General features: G+C 37.4%; 1 protein-coding gene, 1 long non-coding RNA gene and 1 pseudogene across 2 annotated transcripts in view; all 3 read right to left on the bottom strand.

Moving 5' to 3' along the window:
• Positions 1-25,151, bottom strand: part of ITFG1 (integrin alpha FG-GAP repeat containing 1) — a 295,251-nt gene that overhangs the window by 8,337 nt on the left and 261,763 nt on the right. The window lies entirely within an intron of this gene.
• Positions 1,184-17,670, bottom strand: LOC116534861. Its single transcript, XR_004261921.1, has 3 exons — positions 16,606-17,670; positions 3,567-3,573; positions 1,184-1,195 (listed from the first exon to the last, which is right to left on the bottom strand). It is a non-coding gene; the product is annotated as an uncharacterized LOC116534861 (long non-coding RNA).
• Positions 19,224-19,355, bottom strand: LOC116534952 (annotated as a pseudogene).

Consider the following 25,151-nt stretch of genomic DNA (forward strand, 5'->3'; position numbering starts at 1 on the left):
TTCATATAAATGCAATCATACAATGTGGTCTTCGGTGACTGGCTTCTTTCACTTAGCATGTTTTCAAGGTTCATCTATATGTTAGCATGTTTCCATACTTTATTACTGTTATTTGCCAAATATTACTGTTGTGTTATATAAATTTAGTTTCATTAATTGATGGACATTTCAGTCATTTCCATTTTTGGTTATTATGAATAATGGTGTGAACATTCATACACAGGGTTTATTGTTGTATTTACTCGTTTTCCTTTTCCTTGATTATGTAGCTAAGAGTGTTTAACATCATAGGAACTACAGAACTGTTTCCAAAGTACCTGCACCATTTTATGTACCAGCAATGAATGATGGTTCAAATTTTTCCACATCCTCAATAACACTTTTTATTGTGTCTTTTTTATTATAGCCATTCTCCTGGTTGTGAAGTGGTATCTCATGTAGTTTTTACTTGCATTTCCCAAATTACTAACAGTTGTTAATCATGAAAATGATGAATAAGCACATGAAAGCTCAACTATACACACACACACATACACACACACACACACATGCACGCGCGTACACACACACACACACACACACACACTCTCTCTCTCTTTCTTCCCTTCTCCCTCGTGTCAGTTAAGTAAGGCATCTGGCCTTTGAGGCACATTTTCTGTTGTCTTTTTTTTTTTTTTAAAGAAATATGTATTAGCATACTTTCCTGTTTCTTTGTAGGTCTTATAATTTTTGTTGAAAACTGGACCTTTAAGATAATAGTGACAACTGTGGTATCACGTAACCCCACCCAAGGGTTTGTTGTTTTTGTTACTGTTTATTTGTTTAGTAGCTTTTTTTTTTTTCATTTAGTGAATTCTGTGCATTCTGTATTTCCTGAAGTGGTTGCCCCCAAGTTTTTTTTAATTTTTATTTTTAAAGTTTTTATTCTATATCTGGCTTCCTACTTGGCATACTTGGGTCAGTATTATTTAGTGGTCAGCCAGTGATTTGTTGTAGGATTTCCCTACATACCTTGCCTGTACATCTTCCACTCTTTGTCAAAGCGATTTGTGTGTGAAGGCATGTCTTCAAAGTTCAGACAGTTTAATGGACAGCCTTAGTTTTCATTTCCTGCTTACGTAGGGCTACATGGTGAAGCAGAAGGGAGCTGAGTATTTGAATGAGGTGTTTTCCTTTCTAGGAATTTGAAAGTCTTCTAGATCCCCAAGAATATGTTGTAGCTTTTCAAAGCTGCCTAAGTTTTCCAGTTTTCTAAGAATTCCTCTTCTGTTTTGACCAGGATCTTGTTTCCTCCACCTTTAATCACAGGCTCTGGTAGCTGAGATGTTGCTGATAGATTACTGTTGTTTTTGGTAATGACCTAGTCAAATGAAATAGCCAAGATACCGAGAATGAAGGTTTTCCAGGGAGTTGCTACTTCAGACAAAATTTTAATAGTAATAGGGATAGAGATTTTCATGCAGCTCCAAGGAGGTCAGTCATATCCATTGGCTGTGAAGCTGCTGGCTTTCCATGGCTACTACACTACTCAATTGAGAAGGGAGGCAGGATGAGAGTAGCTCCAGGTTAAAAATGCTACAGAATCTGTGTCTTATCAAGGATCAATAGTTTTCCCTAGAATAGACAATACTCAGTCCATTCTGTGGCTTTGGTTAATTTCCAGAGTTCTGAAATGGTGGATATTATATGGTTGGCCAGTATTTTTTTGTTGTTTTTTTTGGGGCGGCTCTGGGAGAGTAAGTTGATGTGGTCCTCACACTGCCATTCCAATAGTCAATCTTTTCCTACTGTCATTCACTTTTATAGAATATGTATTTCCCAGGTATTCTTCTACATGCTTAAACTTAACATTTAAATGACAAAGTTAATATATAAATATTTTAATATTCAAGGGGGCTCTGCTAAACATCACTAATGTTATAAAAAATATGCAATCACTGGAAAGTATATTTACCTGATGATATAGTTCTTAAACTGGAAATAGTAAGGTATAATGGAAGGGAACATGAATTTAAGGATAGGCATTTAGATTAACAATGTATCTGAAACTGGAAAATAGTATTGTGAACAGCATGGGATGTAGAATTAGTCCACCTTGTGGAATTGTGCTGATTGAAAGATAGTGTTTAAAAGTAGAGTATCTCACATAGTAAATAATTATGTTAGCTATCTTTGTTAAGATAAAATTTATTCTTAGAGAGTTGAATTAAAAATTAAACACAGGCTGGGCACGGTGGCTCAGACCTATAATTCCAACACTTTGGGAGGCCAAGGCAGGTGTACTGCTTGAGCACAGGACTTTGAGACCAGCATGGGCAATGTGGTGAAACCCTGTCTCTACAAAAAATACAAAAATTAGCCAGGCATGGTCGCTTTTGCCTGTAGTCTTAGTTACTTTGGAGCTGAGGGAAGAGAAGCACCTGAGCATGGGGAGGTTGAGGCTATAGTGAGATGTGATTGCACCACTGCACTCCAGCCTGGGAGACAGAGACCCTGTCTCAAAAACAAACAAAAATAAAAATTAAACAGCTGATTTCATTACACTACTAGCAAAGACTGACTTAACAGAAGTAAACCAAAAATAAAATTCTAAGCCTCACAACTAACTGATGGACAATCTCCTCAGGCATTCAAAAGTTAACCTGAAAAACTAGTTCAGGCCATGAATGGGAAGTGAGGGTCAGACATGCCTCATTATATTCTCCTTTCTATTGGAATTCAGGCACAGCTGACCAGCATTAACAGCAATACAAAGACCTTAAGACTGATAGAATAGACTTTTTAAGTCTGATAAGAAGCATTTACAATCTACTCTATTTGAAGCCTGCTATCTGGAGCCTTCATCTTCACTGATAAAACCTTGGTCTCCACCATCCCTTATGTTAAAAGACTTAAAGTTGACTCTTTTTGTCCACAAGACATCAAACTAGGCTTCTGTTTTCCTGTTTATACTATTAAAATTGCCTATGCAATAAGAAAGCTTAAAATTATTAAGGAGAATAGTAATAAAGAATAAAGTAAAATTATCCAACAACTTCAAATAAAGAGATAATCATCATTACATTTTAGCATACTTTTAGTCACATACTTTTTTCTCCAAGGAATGTGCATGAACAAATAAACACATTTTAGCATAGTTTAGTATTACTTTCACTCAGTATTATTCATGAGTATTTAGTCATCATGAAAATTCTTTAAAAATAGATAAGCAGAGAGAAAAATGATGAAAATACCAAAATCCCATTAAGAGAAAGCCAAAGGAAACACAGTGTAAAAGACATGTATTATTATGTATACTATTAAAGTTATTTTTCCAAAGTGATACCTACACAGACATTACAAAAATATAATTTTCCTGCCTATATAATATCTTATTTAAAAGTTAATTCCTTATTTTTGGAGATAAAGGATTTTTCCTAATCCTTCACTATTAAAAAAAGAATACTTTAGTGAATATCTCTGCAAATCAATATTTGTTTGTATCCAGATTAGTTTCTTTCATTCCTAGATACAGAATACTGGATCAAAGAGTAGTAAGTTTAACACCTATCTTAAATATAGAAAACCTGTTTCCTAAAGAGAGGTTGTATCACTTTACATTTCCATTAGCTTTCAATGAAAGCATCCATTTCAATCCATTCTTATTTTCCAATTGAGCTGAAATTCACATAGCATACAATTAACCATTTAAAAGTGTAAAATCAAATGGCCTTTAGAGTATTCACAATGTTGTGCAACTATCAGTTCTCTCTCCTTTGCAAAACTTTTCATCACTCTATAACAACACCCTGTACCAGTTAAGTAATTACTCCCCCTACCCCTTTCCCCCAGTAACCTCTAAATCTGCTTTCACTGTCTATGGATTTGTCTACCCTAGATAGCTCATATAAAAGGTACCATACATGTGAGCAATTGTGTCTGGCTTCTTTTACTTAGCATAATGTTTTCAAGGGTCATATAAGTTGTAGTAAGTATCAGTACTTCATTCCTTCTTATGGAAAAATAATATTCTGTTTTATGTATATACCTTGATTTGTTTATCTATCCAACTATTGGTGGACATTTCAGATGTTTCCACCTTTTGGCTATTATTAGTAGTGCTGCTATGAACATGGATGTGTAAATACCTCTTTGAGACCCTGCTTTCAATTCTTTGAGTATATATTAAGAAGCAGAAATCCTGGATCATATGGTAATTCTAGGTTTAATTTTTTGAGGAATTGCCATATTGTTTTTCATAGCAAGTGGACAATTTTACATTCCCACCAGCAATGTATGAGGGTTCCTATTTTTCACAGCCTTGCTGACATGTCATTTTCTGTCTTTTTAATTAAAGCCCTCTTAGTGTTTGAAGTGGTAACTCAGTCTGTTTTTGATTTGCATTTTCTTCATGACCAATTATGTAGGACATTATCTTCTGTGCTTATTGGCCACTTGTATATCTTCTTTGCATAAATGTCTAGTCCACTGCCCATTTTATAATAGGGCTGTTCGTGTTGTTGTTGAATTGTAAACATTCTTTTTATAGTCTGGACACTAGAACCTTATCAGAGATAAGATTTGCAAATATTTACTCCCTTTTCAGTTTGTTGAAAAAATTTTTTTTTTTTTTTTAAATTTTGAGATAGGGTCTTGTTCTGTAACCCAGGCTGGATTGCAGTGGCACAATCACAGCTCACTGGAGCCTTGATCTCCTGGGCTTAGTGATCCCAGCTCAGCTTCCTGAGTAGCTGAGAGCACAGGAGTATGCCACGGCCTCTGGCTAATAATATATATTTTTTTTCCTGGAGAGATGAGGTCTCACTATATTGCCCATGCTGGTCTCAAACTCGTGGACTTAAGCAATCCTTATGCTGTGGCCTCCCAAAGTGCTGGGATTATAGGCATGAGCCACTGCACCTGGCTAAAAATGTTTTTTATAGGACAAAAGCTTTACATTTTTGAAGAAGCTAATCTATTTTTAAATTTTGTTACTAGTGCTTTGGGTGTCAAATCTAAGAACCCACTGCCAAATCTGAGGAAAAGCAGATCTATTCCTATGTTTGCTTCTAAGAATTCTGTAATCTTACTCCTTATATTGAAGTCATTGATCCATGTTCAGTTAATTATTTTATATGGAGTCTCACTAATTTTTTTTTTTTTGCATGTCATTACACAGATGTTCTAGTATGACCCATTAAAGGTACTCTTCATTCTCCATTAAATGGTCTTGGTACTCTTGTCAAAAATTAATTTGCCATAGAGGTTTGAATTTATTTATGGACTCTCAGTTTTCTTCCATTGGTTTATATGTTTGTCTTTATGTTGGCACTATGCTTGTTGATTACTGTAGCTTTGTATTAAGTTTTGAATTTGGAAAGTGTAAGTTATCTCAGCTTTGCTTTTGTTTTTCAATTTTTTTTGGTTTTTATTGAGGCCCTTACAGTTCTGTATCAATTTGAAGATTGGCTTTTTATTTCTGCAAACAGACCACCTGAATCTGTAGATTGTTTTGGGGAATATTGCTATCTTAAAGTTTTCCAATCCATGAATATGGGATGTCTTTCCATTTATTAGATTTTCTTTAATTTCTGTCAGCAATGTTTTCTAGTTTTCAGTGGATAAATTTTTCAATTTCATGGTTAAATATATTCCTAGGTGTTTCATTCTTCTAGATGTTGTTGAAAAAAAAGAAACTGTCTTTTTTTTTCTTTTTTAAAAACTTCTTTTTAGACTGTTCATTTCTGGTATATGGAAACAACTGATTTTTGGGTGTTGATCTTGTTCCCTATAACTTTGCTGAATTTGTTTAATAGCTGCAGTAGTATTTTTTTCTGTGAGTTACATGAGATTTTCTATATACAGAAAATCATGTCATCTGCAAATAGAAATCGTTTTGCATCTTCCTTTCAGATTTAGAAATCTTTTATTTCTTTTTCTGGCTAAATTGCTATGTGTAGGAATTCTAGTAAAAAGCAGAATAGCAGGAGTGAAAGTGGGCATCCTCATGTTGTTCCTGATCCTAGAAGAAATGCTTCCAGTTTTTCACCATATAGGATGATATCAGCTGTGATTTTTCTTAAAAATGCTCTTGATGATGTTAAGGAAGTTCCCTTCTATTCCTAGTTTGCTGAATGTTTTCATTATAAAAGGATGTTGAGTTTTGTCAAATTGTTTTTAGTATCTATTGAAATGATCATGTATTATTTTTCCCTTAGTTCTATTAATGCCATGTATTATACTGATTGACTGTCTTATGCTGAACAATGTTTACAGTCCTGGGACAAATCCCATTTGGTCATAATGTATAAAAGCTTTTATTGTGCTATTGGATTTTGCTTGGTAATACTTTGTTGAAGATTTTTGTATTAATATTCATACGAGATTTTTGTCTGTAGCTTTCTTGTGGTATCTTGTCTCCATCTGGTATGAGAGTAATGCTGGCATCACAGAATGTGTTAGGGGGTATTCACTCTTTTAGTTTTTGTAAAAGTTTGAGTAACAGTGATGCAATTATTTTTTAAATTGTTGGTAGAATTTCATCAGTGTAGCCAACTGGTCCTTGAGTTTTCTTTTTCAGGTTTTCGATTACTGATTGAATCTCTGTATCTGTTACATACAGGTCTATTGACATTGTCTATTTCCTCTTGGGTCTGTTTTGTATTGTATGTGTTTCTCGGAAATACATTTTTTTTTGGTATTTTTTTTGAGATGCAGTCTTGCACTGTTGCTCAGGCTGGAGTGTGATGGTGCAATCTGGGCTCACTGCAACCTCCACCTCCTGGGTTCCAGTGATTCTCCTCCTCAGCCTCCCAAGTAGCTGGGATTATAGACATGTACTACCACACCCAGCTAATTTTTGTATTTTTAGTAGAGATGGGTTTTGTCATGTTGGCCAGGCTGGTCTCGAACTCCTGACCTCAGATGATCTGCCTGCCTCAGCCTCCCAAAGTGCTGGGATTACAGGCATGAGCCACTGCGCCTGGCTTTTTTTTTTTTTTTTTTTTTGAGACAGGGTCTTGCTCTACCACACAGGCTGGAGTGTAGTGGCAAAATCATCGCTCACTGCAGCCTTGAACTCCTGGGCTTAAGCCTCCTGAGTAGCTAGGACTACAGGTGCATGCCACCACACTTGGCTAATTTTTAATTTTTTTGTAGAGACAAGGACTCACTGTGTTGCCTAGGCTGATCTCAAACTTCTAGCCTCAAGCAATCTTCATGCCTTGGCCTCCCAAAGTGTTGGGATTACAGGTGTGAGCCACTGTGCCTGGCCTAGATTGTCTAATTTGTTGATATGCAGTTGTTCATACTGTTATCTTATAATCCTTTAAATTTCTATAAGGTCAGTAGCAAAGTCCCGTTGTTCATTTCTGATTTTAGTTATTTGCCTTTTCTCTTTTTTTTAAACTCAGTCTAGCTAACAGAATGTCAATTTTGTTGATCTTTTCAAAGAACCAACTTTTGATTCCTGTGCTTCTCTATTGTTTTTCTCTATTTCATTTATCTCTGCTGAAATCTTTATTATTTTCATCCTCCTGCTGGCTTAGCATTTACTTTGGTCTTCAAGTTTGTTATGGTGTAAAATTAGGTTACTAATTTGAATACTTTTTTTTTTAAACACTGCATTTACAGCCATAAAAGTTCATCTCAGTACTGCTTTTGCTTCATCCAATATATTTTGGTATGTTGTGGCTTTGCTTGTTTTTAGTTATCTCAAAATATTTTTTAGTTTTGCTGATACATGTCTTATCTTCCATAAGTGAACTATTCATGCAAAGTAGTGGCTGGAGTACCTCATTATTCAGAGAGCATATAAAACATATGAATAGTTTTGTATCTGCTTGCTAATGAATGTTTATTTCATTAATGTCTTCATTTGCACAGAATTTCGTTATTTTCTTTTATGTTTACTGGTAGTAAGGAAATTAGTTACCAATGCTTGATAACTACATTCTTTGACAGCTACAGTTATTGCCAAAAGAACCTAAGAGTTATATACAATTAACTTGACTTAGGTTAGTCTTCACCACTCCCAAATGTATAATTCCAGCCATAGAATGCCAATCTCTGAACTCTAGGCTCTCATATCCAACTAAATGCTAAATATCAATATTTTAATGTCTAATACATATTACCAACTTAATATAGTCAAAGCCTAATCCCCAGGGTTCACACCTTTAATCCCAGCACTTTGGGAGGCTGAGGTGGGTGGATCACCTGAGGTCAGTAGTTCAAGACCAGCCTGGCCAACAGGGTGAAACTCTGTCTTTACTAAAAAATACAAAAAAATTAGCCAGGCACGTGCCTGTAGTCCCAGCTACTCAGGAGGCTGTGGCAGAAGAATTGCTTGAACCTGGGAGACAGTGGCTACAGTGAGCCACAATCGGGCCATTGCACTCTAGCCTGGCCAACAGAGTGAGACTCCATCTCAAACAAAACAAAACAAAACAACAAAAAACCCCCATAATCCCTGATTTTATTACCCCTCCCTTCCCTGCTCCATCTCAATTATGGCCACTCCTTCTTTTCACGTGGTCATGCCAGTAACCCTATAGTTACAGTTATGAGCCTCTCTTTTTCTTGTAACCTATATTCAATTTGAATATATATCCACAATTTAAAATATATACACACTCTAGACACTCATTTCTATTTCCACTGCTACCACCTTGGTCCCAAGCCGCCACCAACTTTTGCATTATTCTTACTATGTACCCCAAATAGGTATGTTCCTGAACTGAAGTATTTTAATAGCTTCTAGTTGGTTTCCTTGCTTTAATGATTGTTCCTCTTACAGGACGCAGCTTCACTCAGAATACAGTCTTGCCCTATATCCTAGTGAGTGTACACTCTACACCTCCCATTTAACTGTGGCTTCATTTTCTATTCTGTAACCTCCCTCTTTCATTCTACTGCAACTTACTGGCCTCTTCACTGTTCCTTGGAAATTCCAGGAGTGCTTATACCTTAGGGCCTTTGCACTGGCTTTCTTCTTTGCCTGGAATATCCTTCCAAAGATAATTACATGTCTAACTCCCTTACCTTCTTCAAACCCTTGTTCAAATGATATCTTCTCAGAGAGGCTTGCTCTGATAATCCTACATACAACTGATGACTCTCTTGCCCCGCAGTCCCAATCCCTTTTACTCTGTTTTCCCTTTTCCTCCCACCCCACAGTACTCATCACTGCCTAACACCAGACAGTATTACATGACCAACTTATTATGCCTATTGTCTGTCTTCCCCCACTAGAATGCAATCTCTGAGGGCTGAGATTTGAGTCTGTTTTATTTCACTTCTATATTCTAAGAGCCTGGAACAGGCCTGGCATGTATTAGCCACCCAATATATTTTTGTTAAATTAATGAAGAATTGAAAGAAATTTTAATCCTCCAACTGTGTCAGACGTGACACTTGTAACATATTCCAGTTGAAATGTGGTATTAGACAACAAAAAAATACTATTATTAATTTATACCACATAAATGTTAGCACATCTCAATTATCTACCCAAAGGTAAAGTATCAGTGATAAGTTTTGAATATTCTATAATAAATACATAAAAGGCATTTGTGATATCAGACACTCCCACCACCAGATTCAAAGTCTATGTGCGTTTGTCTAGGTTTTCATTATAGTCTGATTTACCAATATAGTTCAAGTACATGTTATTTATGTAATTTTTAAAAAATAACAGTTTTCAAGGTTGCTTTGTTCTTATTCTCCATGAGAATACTATAGTGACATGCAACTTTGACTGATTAATGTCATTCTAAAGCAGGATATGTTGTAATTTAGGATCCTGAATTGATTAACAAGGCAGTATAGGAGATAAATTAAATTGTAATAATTCCCATGCATTCTATTTTTAGGAAAGGTATTAAAGCCAACTTTGCATCTACAAATACTAGATAGGAAGTGTATCATAACTCTAGCTCTGACATCTATTTGTCAAAAATAGAACTTAAATAATATATACACGCTGATATAACAGGTAGGAGGAGTGCAAGGGAAAAACTCACTAGCTGAAGAAAAAGGTCACGGAAAACTTATGTTTCTTGGTATGTGAACATGAGTATGTGTATATGTGTTTCTGAGTCAACAGAACACTGAAATCTGTTTCTCTGAAAGGTCCCCCCCTCCATACCCCTCATGGAATCTTGCTGTGTCTTACCCAGGCTGGAATGCAGTGGCACGATCTCGGCTCACTGCAGCCTCCACCTCCCAGGTTCAAACGATTCTCCTGCCTCAGCCTCCTGAGTAGCTGGGATTACAGGTATGCACCACTATGACTGGCTAATTTCATATTTTTAGTAGAGATGGGGTTTCACCATGTTGGCCAAGCTGGTCTCAAACGCCAGACTTTGGGTAATCCACCTGCCTCAGTCTCCCAAAGTGCTGGGATTACAGGCATGAGCCACTGCACCCAGCCTCAGTGAAAGGTCTTAAACCACAAGGAATTGTTATCTAATGGTAATACCTGCAACTCTTCTTGCACTGCCTGAGTTGAGGAAAAATAATCTCTCTATGAAAATAAGATAAAAGGACACATTCAAATAATCCATGTTTTATGTAACTCGAAGAGAAAATAGTTCCAAGAAGTATTTGTTAATCTTAAATTGATGATTAACAATATCTGAAACAATCTGCCATCGTATCTGATAATCACGGCATCTGAAACAATACTATATTGACATTAATTAAAATGGAGACAAAGAACACCAAGAGAGCATAAAGTATAAAAATTAGAAGATTTTCTATAAGAAGTAATAAAAGATTTGGCAGGTTTTGAATGCTTACAATGTGCCAAAAATCAAAAAATTAAATCTAAATTTTAATTAAATCAACCACATAAAACATTTGATTTAATTAAAGAAATTATTTTAATTTTAATTAAAAGACATTTAAGAAAAGTGAAGCTATGACCTTGAAGTAAAAATATATTTATAGATAGCTTTAATGTTAATATATTTCATTACATAGAGCTGGGATTTAATTTTAGCAGCCTAATTCCAAATCACATGCCCTTTAGCCTTTATCATCATCATCCAAGATACTGTCTTCAGAAGAAAAGAAGTGTGGTATTTGTCTTATATAGAAAAGAACTTCTAATGACATGGAGCAACCTCTCCAATGCCAGTTGCTCCTGTTATTCCTTGCCTCTCTATCCTATTTGTGGGGTCCTATGATACATGTTCTGGGAATCAGTAACATTGTATACCCAGTCAAAGGTTCCAGCTACCATGGCATGTTTGTAGCAGTTTTTTTGGGATGTGGTCTTGCTGTGTGGCTCAGGTAGGAGTGCAGTGGTTAGTCACAGGTGTGACTGTAGAGCACTGAAGCCTCAGACTCAAGGGATTCTTCTGTCTCAGCCTCCTAAGTAGCTCGGAGTACAGGTGTGTGCCACCGTGCCTGGCTGATGTTTACAAGTCCAGGCTGTGCTTCATGGGTGTGGCATCTGAGCTCACTGAGCACAGGTTGGGCTTTGGGAGGTTCCAACTGACCTAAAGCCTGGGCTGTTTATGCAGTTCTCTGGGGAATGAGCCTGGTTGTTGATCTTCAATGAAGGATGCTAATTTGCTGAGGAAGAGTTTAATCTGGTTATATCCCTGCAGGTAAGATTTTGAAAAAGACACTGTGGCTATGGACTAGCCTGTGACCTACACTACTAAGCTCAAGTTCTCTGGCTCATTCTAGATAGTTAAAAAGGTTACACTTGGCAGAGTGAAAATTTCAGGACTATTCTCATTACTTGTAGGGGGATTCTAAGAGAAACACCATGGTTTTGTTCCACCTGGTGTGATTGTAATATATTTTTGAATAAGAAAATATGAGTAAGAGTATCAGACAGAAGATAATAGTTTTTTTTTGTGAGGAAGATAAGTAATTTTGAGAATGGCAAGCTGGATGATAACAGGAATGATAGAAGTTAAGAAAAGTGAAGACTTTGAAAGAAAAATATATTCACAGATAGCTTTAATATTAAATATATTTCATTACATAGGGACTTTAACCTACAAATGACTTGGCCAGTGGCACTTCCTCTTACTAATTGGCCATGTACATTTTAATGGTCTGTTTCTAATTTTCTAGCTGCCTAAGAGAATCATATTTTGTTATATGGGCATAGCTGTCTTGAGTCTTTCAACTAAAAGTGACAGATATTCCCTAATCAATGTGTTCTTTGCCCATTAGGTGACTGATATGCAATTCTTCTTCCTTGTAGCAGGATGGGATGGAGAAAGACTATGTTCCAGGTATTGATATGTTTGTTTTCTCATACAAAAATTATCAGAGTAATCAGTATTGGTTCAAGCCTTTTGGATAAGTGATAAAATTAATAATTAAAAAACACACTATCACTTGCTTTCCTTTGCTGCTAGTCTACTTTAATTGCATTGCTAATAGGGTTTCTCATACAACTTCTTCTTCTTTTTTTGTTTTTAAACAGAGTTGGGGATCTTACTCTGTCACCCAGGCTGGAGTATAGTGTACAGTGGTGTGATCCTAGTTTACTGCAGCCTTGAACTCCTGGGCTCAAGTGATCCTCTCGCCTAATCTCCAGAGTAGCTGGGAATATAGGCACATGACATCTTATCTGGCTATTTTTATTTTTAAAATTTTTTAAGGGAAGGGGTCTCACTATCTTGCCCAGGCTGGTTTCAAGCTCTGGGGCATAAGTGATCCTCCTGCCTCAGCCTGCTGAGTAGCTGGGATTATAGGTGTGAGCCACATCACCAGGCTGATGTATCTATTAAAATCTTCCCAGCTATACAATTATCATAGTCCCTTGTTTCCAAATGCCAACTTGGAGTAATAATTTGTTTTATTTAATATGATGAGGCTCATTATAAATGTCTATCAAATCAGATGGTCTAGCCAGGAAAAAGTCTAGCAATTACATTGGTATTTACGGTCACTCTGATAATGCAATTATTTCCTTGATATGTTTAAATATGTACAAAAAAGATGTTCCATGTATCAAACAACTGACATGTAAACTTTTAGAAAAGAATATGTATGTTAGATGTTGCACATACATATTGTAATTCTATAGACATCAATTAAAAAAATAAGGTGATTTTAATGACTTCTTATTTAAATATTTGTTTTGATCTGAGCACCCAATGCCCTGAACATTCTGGATAACAGAAGATCATAGTTATTGTATTAGAATAATTTCCAGTAATATCCCAGGGATCACCTTTTAAATACAGGTTATCAACTAAGCTAGAATATTGGACAAAGAAAGGAAGTGATGAAATGTATTACAGCAGTGATGATTTTTAACATTTAAATTAACTGCTTAAGTATTTAGCTATTTGGATAACTAATTTCTATATATAGAGTACAGTAATTGGTAAGAGGCTATTTATTGTTAACAGGATAAACTTAATTGTGCAATACCATATTATAATTTGACCCCAGAATTCAGAAGTGAAAACAAAAAAGGACAAAATAGATTTTGAATATAAAAAAAGCCAAAAGATATTATGACTGAGAAGAATAAAAATATTAACATTTAATTTTAAAATTTGGAGAAGTTTTAGGCTATTGTCACTTGACATTTAAGATACTTGTTAAATCACACAGCTTATCCTCTTATTTTTCTGTTTTAAAATTTGTTGATTTTAACTAAATGGATGGTTACCCACACAGAAAAAAAGAACAAAGCAGCTGGTCTTTGCCTGATGGTAAAATCATCTCCTGGACTATACAGCTAAGGCACACCATTTTACTTGGATTTTGGGAAAATCTAGTTTTCAATGTGAGTGGATTTCGTGATAAAATTACAAATGCAAGACCTATGTTACTTTAGTGTCACTATATAAATGCTCCTGGTTTTTAAACAGTCCTAATTAGTGCTCAGCGTAAGGACAAGAAATAAGCTGTCTTCACTGAAAGCCATAAACCATGAGAGAAGTGGTTAATACCTTTTAAAAGTATGTGGTGGTACAGGTGCTCTAGAATGTGGCTCCAGAAAGAAAGATCTTAAATTATCCTAAGTGAATAGTATATGGGGAATTTGTGAGGCTGCATGCTCAAATGCTGGGTTCTTAGATTTTGGAAGTTAGGATCATCACTGTTTATGGAAAACTTCTTAAAACAATGGTTGTCCTCTTTTCCTGAAAGTTGAGTTATGATTGCAAATAAAGGATTCACTGCCTGACTGTTACTCCTCTGGCATATTTTGAATTACATCTGAACTCAGTTTATAGATAGCTGACAGGATGAAGTGATGAAACATGCAGTAGACAGAAAGGAGATTCATTAATAAAGCTGCTTAGGTGATTCCAGTCAAGCTAATTATTCATTTTCATGCTCTATTCCTGGGGAATACAGTATAGTGGCTGGCACACAGTAGGCACTTAGTAGATGTCTGCTTTACTAAACTGAAGGTTTAGGAGTAAATAACAAATTTGTGCAGTTGTATAATTTAAGCTTTCCTTGAGGTCTTATAATATACCATGTCAATGATTACTGTGGAAAACATCCATTTGGGCTTTGAATAATAACATGATATAAGCTTATATAATGGGGCTTGAACAAATGTGCAGGGAACACAGGAGACTTGTAAATATGGTATTATGAAAAACACATGGGATTTGAATGCCAAAGGTATGTACTTAACACTGCTTTGATCTCTAGTAATCCCTTGACCCCCCGAGCCTTAGTTTGTTTATTCATTCATCTAAACATTTAGTGAATATACACTGTATGCCTTTTACACAGATGAAAGAGAGACAAAACCTTGACCTGGAGATGCTGAAGGATACAAAAATGAAAATATAATGGAATGTTTCCTCATCTGTAGAATTAGAGTAACAATACCAAACAACATCATCTACTGCACAGATTCGGTGAGGCAATTACCTCATACTAGTACTTAACTTCCAATGAATTATAAAAGTGCTTTGTAACTACAAAGCAGTACAGTGGTGCTATCTCAGCTAACTGCAACCTCTGCCTCCTTCAAGTGATGCTCCCACCTCAGCCTCCCAAGTAGCTGGGATTACAATTGTGTGCCACCACACCTGGCTAATTTTTATATTTTTAGTAGAGACAGAGTTTTGCCATGTTGGTCAAGCTGGTTTCAAACTCCCAATCTCAGTGATCCACCTGCCTTGGCCTCCTAAAGTGCTGGGATTACAGGCGTAAGCCATCACATTGGCCCCATAAGCAGTTTTTAATGGAAGTTCTAATTTCTTTTTTGGAATAAATGAAGATGCTTGGAACCCTGGTTCAAGTTCTGTCAACCTACTTCCCAGTTATAAATTTAGAATGTGAGTAGTTTTTATGTCTCTTCTTTTGTGTTAAATTGGTATATAATTCACATATCACAAAACCCACCGTTTAAAGTGTACAATTCAGTGGTTTTTAGTACATTGACAAGGTTGTGCAACTGACACCAATTCCAGAATATATTCATCACCACAAAAACAAACCCCACATCCAAGAGCAGTTATTTCCCATTTCTTCCTTCCTCCAGCCCCTGGTAACCGCTACTGTCCTTTCTACCTCTATGAAGTTGCCTATTCTGGACCTTTCATGTCAATGGAGTTGGACAATATGTGGCCTTTTGTGTCTAGGTATATTCACTTAGAATAGTTTTGCATGGTTCATCACATTGTTGCACGTTTCATGGTTTTGTGACTGAATAATATTCCATTGTATCATCAGTTGGTAGACATTTGGTCTGTTTCCACTTTTTGGGCTATTATGAATAATGCTGCTATGAACATTCATATACAAGTTTTTAATGTCAACATGTTTTCTGTTCTCTTGGGAATATACCTAGGAGTGGAATTTATGAGTCATATCCTAACTTTGTGTTTGATTTTTTGAAGAACTGAGTAGTTTTTGTTAACTGCTTTTCTATCCTTAATTCACAAAAGCCTCTAATGAAGGAATAGCAAAAAGCCATTGCAAATGCATATGAAAAATAATACAAAGGGAAACAATAAAAGAAATCCACACAGCTCCCATAAAAACAAACTGCATTAGGTGTTATTGCTTGTGAAGTTCAATTTAATGGTAAGTGTTCTTTTTGAGTTGCATTAGGGTGGTAAACTTTCCTGAAGTTATGTGCAATTATGTTTCAGCTGTCATCCTCTGGATTAATAATAAAAAAAAAAACCACCCTTGGGTTCTAAAGTGAACAATGTTGTATAAACGAGCTAAATGGGAAAGCTTGACTTATTACTTAGTGCACTTAATTTTCCATGTTGGAGATCTTACCTCTCTGAGAGGGAAACCAGTGGTCATTTCAGTAGGAAAAAAAAAGAGACAAGGGAGCAAAATTGCTTAGTTATGGGACATGGATCAAAGATGCTTAACTACTTTAAAACCAAAGGTGAGAAGAGATGTTTTTAGTCCTAAATTGCAAGATAGGTTATTTTTGCTGAAACGTGATTTTAAAAGAAAAGTTCATTAGATTAGGTAGGTATTATTAAATACATGTTGCTCAACTTGGAGAGATCTGGAGGAAATTACTAGCTATCAATAGGCATAAAACACAAAAATACTTTCTAATTATTTTCTTTAGCAGTCCATTCTTTCATGTGTACCTTCTTCCTAGGGGACATGATTAAAGTTGTGAGTGTCACTATGCATATACTTTTAAACACCTCCTGCTTCTCTACATTTCTATCCCTTTCCTATCCACTCATGCCTGAACTGCCCAAACATATGTTTTCGTCAGTGTCAACACTTCCATCTTTGTAAATTCATTCATATTTGGCTCATGAAGCAATGCAGAATACTACTTTCTTTCTTGCGATTATTGTTGTATAACGAATGAACCTAAAATTTACTGGCTTACAACTAGAATCATTTTATTTCTCATGATTCAGTGGGTTGACTGGGCAGTTTCTGCTGTTTTGACTAGGTTATTCATGTGACTGCACTCAGCTGGTTGGTTACCTGGGGCTGGGTTTGGTGGGATGACTGCACTGGCCTGCCTCTTTATGGTCTTTCATCCTGATGGAGACTAGCCTGGCTTTTTTTCACATGCCATCTCAGGGCCACACTCCTAGAAGGCAAGTCCTACAGTGTAAGGGCTATCAGGATTCTACCTGGGTCATGTTTGCTGATGTCTTCTTGGCCAAAGTTATTGTGGGTTGAGGCTAAATGAATACTGAGGAGGCATGAATTATTGGGGGCCATTAGTGTAGCATTTCATGCCTGAATGTTCATTAAGGTAAAACTGTATTTTCTTTTTTTCTCTTCACTTTTCAGTTTGGGGCATTTCAATAGACATATCTTCAAGGTCACTAATTCTTTCCTTTCCTATGTCTAAGCCCATCAAAAGGCATTCTTCATTCTTATTACAGCAAGCTACTTGTCCAACTGACTGCCTGCAGGCCGCAGGTGGCCCAACACAAATTCATAAACTTTATTAAAATATCATGAGTTTTTTTGTTATTTTTAAAAATTTTTTTAGCTCATTAGCTATCATTAATTTTAGTGTATTTTATGTGCGTCTCAAGACAATTCTTCTTCTTCCAATTTGGTTCAGGGAAGCCAAAAGATTGTTTTTGATTTCTAGTATTTTTTCCATTAGAGCTCTTAGCATATTAATCACTTATTTAATTAAACAATTAATTAATTTAGAGATGGAATCTCACTCTGTCACCCAGGCTGGAGTGCAGTGGCACTATCTTAGCTCACTGCAACCTCCAACTCCTGGGTTCAAGCAATTCTCCTGCGTCAGCCTCCCAAGTAGCTGGGATTATAGGCATATACCGCTATATCCAGCTAATTTTTTTGTTTTTACTAGAAACAGGGTTTCATCATGTTGGCCAGGCTGGTCTGAAACTTCTGACCTCAGGTGATCTGTCCACCCTGGCCTCCCAAAGTGCTGGGATTACAGGCATAAGCCACCACACCTTACCTTTATTTATTTATTTAAGACAGGGTCTTGGTCTGTCCCTAGGCTGGAGTGCACTGGTGCAATCTTGACTCACTACAGCCTTGACATCCTGGGCTTAAGGCCCGCCTCAGACTCCTGTGCAGCTGAGACTACAGGCAAGCGCCATCATGCCTGGCTAATTTTTGTATTTCTGTAGAGATGGGGTTGTGTCATGTTGCCCAGCCCAGTCTTGAACCCCTGGGCTCAAGCAATCCACCTGCCTTGGCCTCCCAAAGTGCTGGATTACAGGTGTGACCCACCACACTTAGCCCACAGTTATTTTAAATTCCCTGTGTCTCTAATTTGACAGTCTTTGCCATAACTGGGTCTGGTTCTTCTACTTGCTTTATCCATTGAGAGTGTGTGGGTTTTGTTTGTTTTGTCTTTTAGTGTGCCCTATAATTTGTTGTTGAAAGCTGTACATAATGTAATGTATAAAAGGAACAGGGTAAGTAGGCATTTAGTGTGAGGTTTTTTGTTTATCTAGCTATGAGTTAGGCTGCATCTACTGGTAGTTGCAGCTGTAGATGTCAGATGTGAAAACATCATCTAGGCCGGGCGTGGTGGCTCAAGCCTGTAATCCCAGCACTTTGGGAGGCCGAGGCGGGTGGATCACGAGGTCAAGAGATCGAGACCATCCTGGTCAACATGGTGAAACCCTGTCTCTACTAAAAATACAAAAAATTAGCTGGGCATGGTGGCACATGCCTGTAATCCCAGCTACTAAGGAGGCTGAGGCAGGAAAATTGCCTGAACCCAGGAGGCGGAGGTTGCGGTGAGTCGAGATTGTGTCATTGCACTCCAGCCTGGGTAACAAGAGCGAAACTCTGTCTCAATTAAAAAAAAACAACAACAAAAAAAACAAACAAAAAAAACCATCATCTAATGCTTATTTGTGTTTCCTCTGTAGTATTTGGGTTTCCCTAGAGACTCCTTTCTATTATTTATTGTTATTGACTTCTTCATCTTCTCCTTGTGGAACACTAGAGACTCATTTTGAAATACGGCCTGAGCTTTGCTCAACTATAATCCCTATTATTATATAGCAGACTGATTAATGTGGTGGCAAGGTGGCGGGGGAGAGTAAGTGTTCTGTGGTCCTTTAACTGTTACGTCTTTTCTCCCCAACCCCCTCCCAGCCCCCTTAGGTGAGATAGGCTAGAGGGGGCTGGAGTTGTATTTCACTTCTCTCATGACAGACTCTGGCAAATCCCAGCTTGGTTAGATGTTGGTAAAATAGTTTCCCTTGAAGACAGGCCTTTGTTAAGGAGAGCAATAGCTCTGGAAGTCTGTTTTTTTACTTAAAAATTTTTTTTTTTTTAAATTTAGAGACCAGGGGAGAGCGCGAACGCATTCCCCCACTACCACAAATTATGCAGTCGAGTTTCCCACATTTGGGGAAATCGCAGGGGTCACTGGGAAAACCACCTTCGTGATCATGGTATCTCCTCTGCCAGCTAAGTATATGTTTGTTTTTTAAAAAAGTTTACTCTCTTCCCTCTACACACACACAAACACAAGGACATTTTCCCCTCAGCTCTTGACCCTGAGAACTTGATAGGGTTCTTAGAGGTAAAACTCAGAAAAAGTGTGTGATACTCTTAAGGATGGGCCTCCAGGAGTTTTTAATGTTTTAAACTAGTCTCAATCTCAGTCTCTAGCAATTAGTCAATCACCCTTGAAATGTTCCTACCAGTTACTGGCTCTAGCTGTGGTGTCTACCCTCAGTAACCTGTGATTCTCTGTATTTGCCTGTTCTAATTTTGGGGGCAGTGGTCTGTCCTGTGTCTTCATTCTTTGATGGATCTAAGAAGAGTTGTTGATTTTCAGTTTTTTTTTTTTGGTGAGGATGAGAGTACAACTGCCAACCTCTTTACATGTTGGATGGGAAACCATAAGATCTCAAAATATTTTTAAAAATTTTATTAAATTTTTTTTTTTTCAGATCTGGGCCTGCAGAGAAGTTAAAAGATTTTTCACTCATCATTCATTCTTTTGTTCTTTCTTATCTATCCTTTACATTTAAGTATATTTTTAAAAATGGGCAACTAGGCCTATTTTATTTTATTAAAAAATTTTCTTCTTTTTCAACAAAACCCACATTCAAAAGGCCTATTTTATATATATATATATATTTTTGACATCTTTAAAATGTAAAATATACCACTTTGGGAGGCCAAAACTATATTTTGAGCCCAAGAGTTCAAGGCCAGCCTGGGCAACGTGGTGAAACCTCACCTCTACAAAAAATTAAAAATAAGGCTGTGTGTTGGCACATACTTGTAGTCCCAGCAAACCTCTAGAAAAAATAAAAAATAAGTCAGTGTGTTGTTGTACAGCTGTAGTCCCAGCTACTAGGGAGACTGTGGTGGGGGGATCTCTTGGAGCCTCACCCAAGAGGGTGAAGCTACAGTGAGTTATAATCATGCTACTGCACTCAAGCCTGGGTGATGGAGTGAGATTTTGTCTCAAATAAATAAATACAAATACAGTAAAATCTTGAAATAAAGGAGGATTAAATCTTCTCAATTACTACTTTTAGTGAATATGCATAATTAAGTCAAATGTATTACTATAATGGTTAGTAAACTGTTCACTAAATTGTAATTAATTATAATAAATGGGCCAGGTGTGGTGGCTCATGCCTTTTATCCCAGCACTTTGGAAGGCCAAGGTGGATGGATCATGAGGTCAGGAGATCGAGACCATCCTGGCCAACATGGTGAAACTTCGTCTCTACTAAAAATATAAAAATTAGTCGGCCGTGGTGGTGGACGCCTGTAATCCCAGCTACTCGGGAGGCTGAACCCGGGAGGCGGAGGCTGCAGTGAGCTGAGATTGCGCCACTACACTCCAGCATGGGTGACAGAGTGAGACTGTCAATAAATAAATAAAGTTTTGTGTAAAGAACAATTAAAAAATGAAATTCCAGGCTATTTACCAAGTTACTTAGAAATACCAAGCAACTAAGTGAAACCAATTGGAACCTCTATCTAGAATGTGAGTTTTTCCTCAATGAAGTTAAGAAATAAAGATAACACATATAAAGATGTTGCAGCTTTTGTGTCCACGATAGAGCTAAGAAACAGAACAAGATTTTTCTTTTCTGACTGTTAAATTTTTTTGTGTATGTCTGTTACTTTTCCCATTATATTGACTTTGCTAATACTACATCTGCATTTCTTCTTATTCACTTTTTCTGGTCCATGTATACCAATCCTTCAAACGAAAACTTCCTTCACCAAGTGTTACCTTCTCTATTCAGTCAATAATGGTCTTTCTCTGAACTCTGTTGCACTTATTGCTTTGTAATGACTATTTATGAGGGTATTTTGAAATGTATATATCTAGCTCCTAATATATAAAGTTGATGATGGTAACCTCATTTAAGTATATTTTCATATTCACAGCACCTGGCAAAGTATCATGCACAGTTATCCAGTAAACAAGGTCAAGGGTATCAGATTTCTAGGAAGTCTTGCAGAATATGGAATCCTAGTTCTTTCATAAGACTCCATTCGGGCGCCTTAGTTTATAGAAGAAAGGGCTAGTGAATAGTAGTGAAAAGTCATTCATCTTTTAAACCCTCTTCTGATATCTTTCATTAGTGGCACATCTTGTTCTTTAGTTTTTTTCCTTATTTCTCTCTGCAAATAAATTATACTCTTTAGGACAATGAATATATTTCACATTTCTCCTCAATGTCCCTGGGATTATAGTTTGTATTTGGTAGATGTTCAATAAATATTTTTCTACTGCATATATTTATTAAATTTCAAGTTCCGGGATACATGTGCAGAACGTACAGGTTTGTTACATAGGTATACATGTGCCATGGTGGTTGCTACACCTATCAATCCATCATCTATGTTTCAAGCCCTGCATACATTAGGTATTTGTTCTAATGTTCTCCCTCCCCTTGTCCCTCCATCGCCTCAATAAATATTTTTTAAATAATAAAAAAATCTTCATAGAGTAACCCACTGTGGAGTTTACTGTATATGTGCACCATCCCCCACACCCCCACAACTAACACACTTTACAAATGATTCCGATGCTCTTGAACTTTTCACTTGTCCATTTTCTATGACTCTCTTAATTTCCATTTATTCTCTTGCTTTCATCTTTTTTTCACTTGCTCACTTGTTTTATAGATTCGTCCTTATAAGTTTCTTTCCATTTTATTTTTACTACCCCTTACCCTTATTTCATTGCATCTCTTCTTTAGTTCTTTATAAATGTGTGGTTGTGTTTGTATATTGGGGGGTACAACAGAAACCACTGAATTTTGACGACATAGGTTATTTAAGTTTTATAGCTCATTACTATTTCATTGGAAGAGTCATCACACAAAACTAGTAGAAAGGAGACTCTTGAGTGTCATTTCCAGGAAAGGACCAGTTTGAGTAAATAACAGAGTACTCTCAATTTTCCCTTCCCGTCTCTTATGGCATTCCTGTCTTTCATGTCATTTATCCATATGCTACAACCACCTAGTACACTACTACTATTATTACTTTAAACAAAATTATTTTTTAGATCAATTAAGAAAAATAGAAAAGGAGATCCAAGATGGCCGATTAGACACAACTCCAGTGCACAACACCCAGCGAGAGAGACACAGAAATCTAGAGATCTCCTAGCTCTACCCGAGGTACCAGGTGCATTTCAATGGGTCTGGTCTGATGGTTAGCAAAGCCCACTCAGGGCAGACTGAGGCGGGGAAGGGTGCTGCTTCACCCAGAAAGTGCATCTGACCGGTGAGTCAGAGGCTCCCCTCTGGCACTCCGGTACAGATACAGCGCTTCCCATCAAGCGCCAGGAATTACAAGCTCAGAGTTGAATAAGAGCCTGCGACTGAGCTTTTGCCCCCTCCCTTCACCCGCAGAGAGAGGGAGCTGTAAGCTGGAGCAGCTGGGCGGGTCCCTACCCCATGACTGGAGAGAGAGGAAGCTGAAAGGGGGAAATGGCTGGGTGTGGCTGGGTGGGTCCCTCCCCTCCCCCACAAAACCTAGAGGGCTGAAGCTCTGACTCTAGTGGGTTTTGCAGCCAGTGCCACAGTCTGAGATGAACGCTGAATGATCCAGCCCAGTGGAGGAAGGGCACAACCCACCACTAGAGGCGTGGGACTGGGCTACATATTTTAACAAAAAACACAGGAAGCCTATGTAGCAAAGGGACGGTGCTCTTGACAATCCAGCAGTGCCTACAGGTCAGTGGAAGAGGCGGATCTAATCTCCCAGTATAAACAAAAAAGACACAGGAAGCTTCCCTAGAAACCTGAAGGAGTCCCTAGAAACCCAGTAGCGCCTCCACAGGCAGATAAGCAACCTCATCAAGCAGCTCCCTGACAACACAGCCAGGTAAATCCACAAAGATGGGAAAAAACCAGCGCAAAAAATGATGAAACCATCAAAGACCAGAACACCTCTTCTCCTTCAAGGGATCACAACTCCTCAACAACACAGGATCACAACTTGACCGAGGAGTGCGACAAATTGACAGAAACAGGCTTCAGAAAGTGGATAATAACAAACTTTTTTGAGCTAAAGGAACACGTTCTAACTCAATGTAAAGAAACCAAAAACCTTGAGAAAAGGTTAGATGAAATGCTAACTGGAATTAACAAGTTTAGAGAAGAACATAAACAACTTGATGGAGTTGAAAAACACAGCACGAGAACTACGTGAAGCAAACACAAGTTTAATAGCCAAATTGGTCAAGCAGAAGAAAGGATATCAGAGATTGAAGATCAACTCAATGAAATAAAAAGAGAAGGCAAGACAAGAGAAAAAAGAGTGAAAAGAAATGAACAAAGCCTCCAAGAAATATGGGATTATGTTAAAAGACCTAATCTACACTTGATTGGTGTACCTGAATATGATGGGGAGAATGAATCCAAGCTGGAAAACACGCTCCAGGATATTATCCAGGAGAACTTCCCAAGCCTAGCAAGGCAGTCCAAATTTCAAATTCAAGAAATACAAAGAACTCCACAAAGATGCTCCTCAGATAGAGCAACCCCAAGGCACATGATCGTCAGATTCACCAGGAAAAAATGCTTAAGGGCAGCCAGAGAGAAAGGTCAGGTCACCCACAGATGGAAGCCAATCAGACTCACAGCAGATCTTTCGGCAGAAACCCTACAAGCCCCAAGAGAGTGGGGGCCAATATTTGACATCCTTAAAGAAAAGAACTTTCAATCCAGAGTCTCATATCCAGCCATATTAAGCTTTGTAAGTGAAGGAGAAATAAAATCCTTTACAGACAAGCAATTATTGAGAGATTCTGTCATCACTAGACCTGCCCTACAAGAGCTCCTGAAAGAAACACTAAGCACAGAAAGGAACAAGTACCAGACACTGCAAAAGCAAACCAGTTGGCAAAGACCAAAAATGCAATGAAGAAAATAAGTCAACTAACAGGAAAGAAAACCAGCCAGTAACAAAATGGCAGGATCAAATTCACACATGACAATATTAACATTGAATGTAAATGGCCTAAACGTCCCAATCAAAAGACAAAGACTGGCAAACTGGATAAAAAGAGCCCATCAGTGTGCTGTATTTAGGAAACCCATCTCACATACAAAGACACGCATAGACTCAAAATAACGGGATGGAAGAAGATTTACCAAGCAATTGGAGAACAAAAAAGAGCAGGGGTTACAATCCTAGTCTCTGATAAAATGGACTTCAAACCAACAAAGATCAAAAGAGACAAAGAAGGACACTACATAATGGTAAAAGGATCAATCCAACAGGAGGAGCTAACTAACCTAAATATATACACCCCCAATACAGGAGTACCCAGATACATAAAGCAAGTTCTTAACGACCTAAAATGAGATTTAGACTCCCACACAATAATAGTGGGAGACTTCAACATTCCACTGTCAATATTAGACAGATCAACCAGACAGAAAATTAACAAGGATATCCAGGACTTGAATGCAGAGCTGGACCTAGCTGACCTAATAGACATATACAGAACGCTCCACCGCAAATCCATAGAATATACATTTTTCTCAGCACCACATTGCACTTACTCTAAAATTGACCACATCATTGAAAGCAAATCACTCCTCAGCAAATGCAAAAGAACAGAAATCATGACAAACAGTCTATCAGACCACAACACAATCAGACTAGAACTCTGGATCAAGAAACACACTCAAACCCACACAACCACTTGGAAACTGAACAACTTGCTTCTGAGTATTGACTGGATAAACAATGAAATGAAGGCAGAAATAAAGATG

This window comes from Sapajus apella, unplaced genomic scaffold (genome assembly GCF_009761245.1).
Source record: "Sapajus apella isolate SASKATOON/1434 unplaced genomic scaffold, GSC_monkey_1.0 scaffold90, whole genome shotgun sequence".
NCBI classification, from domain to species: Eukaryota; Metazoa; Chordata; class Mammalia; order Primates; family Cebidae; genus Sapajus; species Sapajus apella.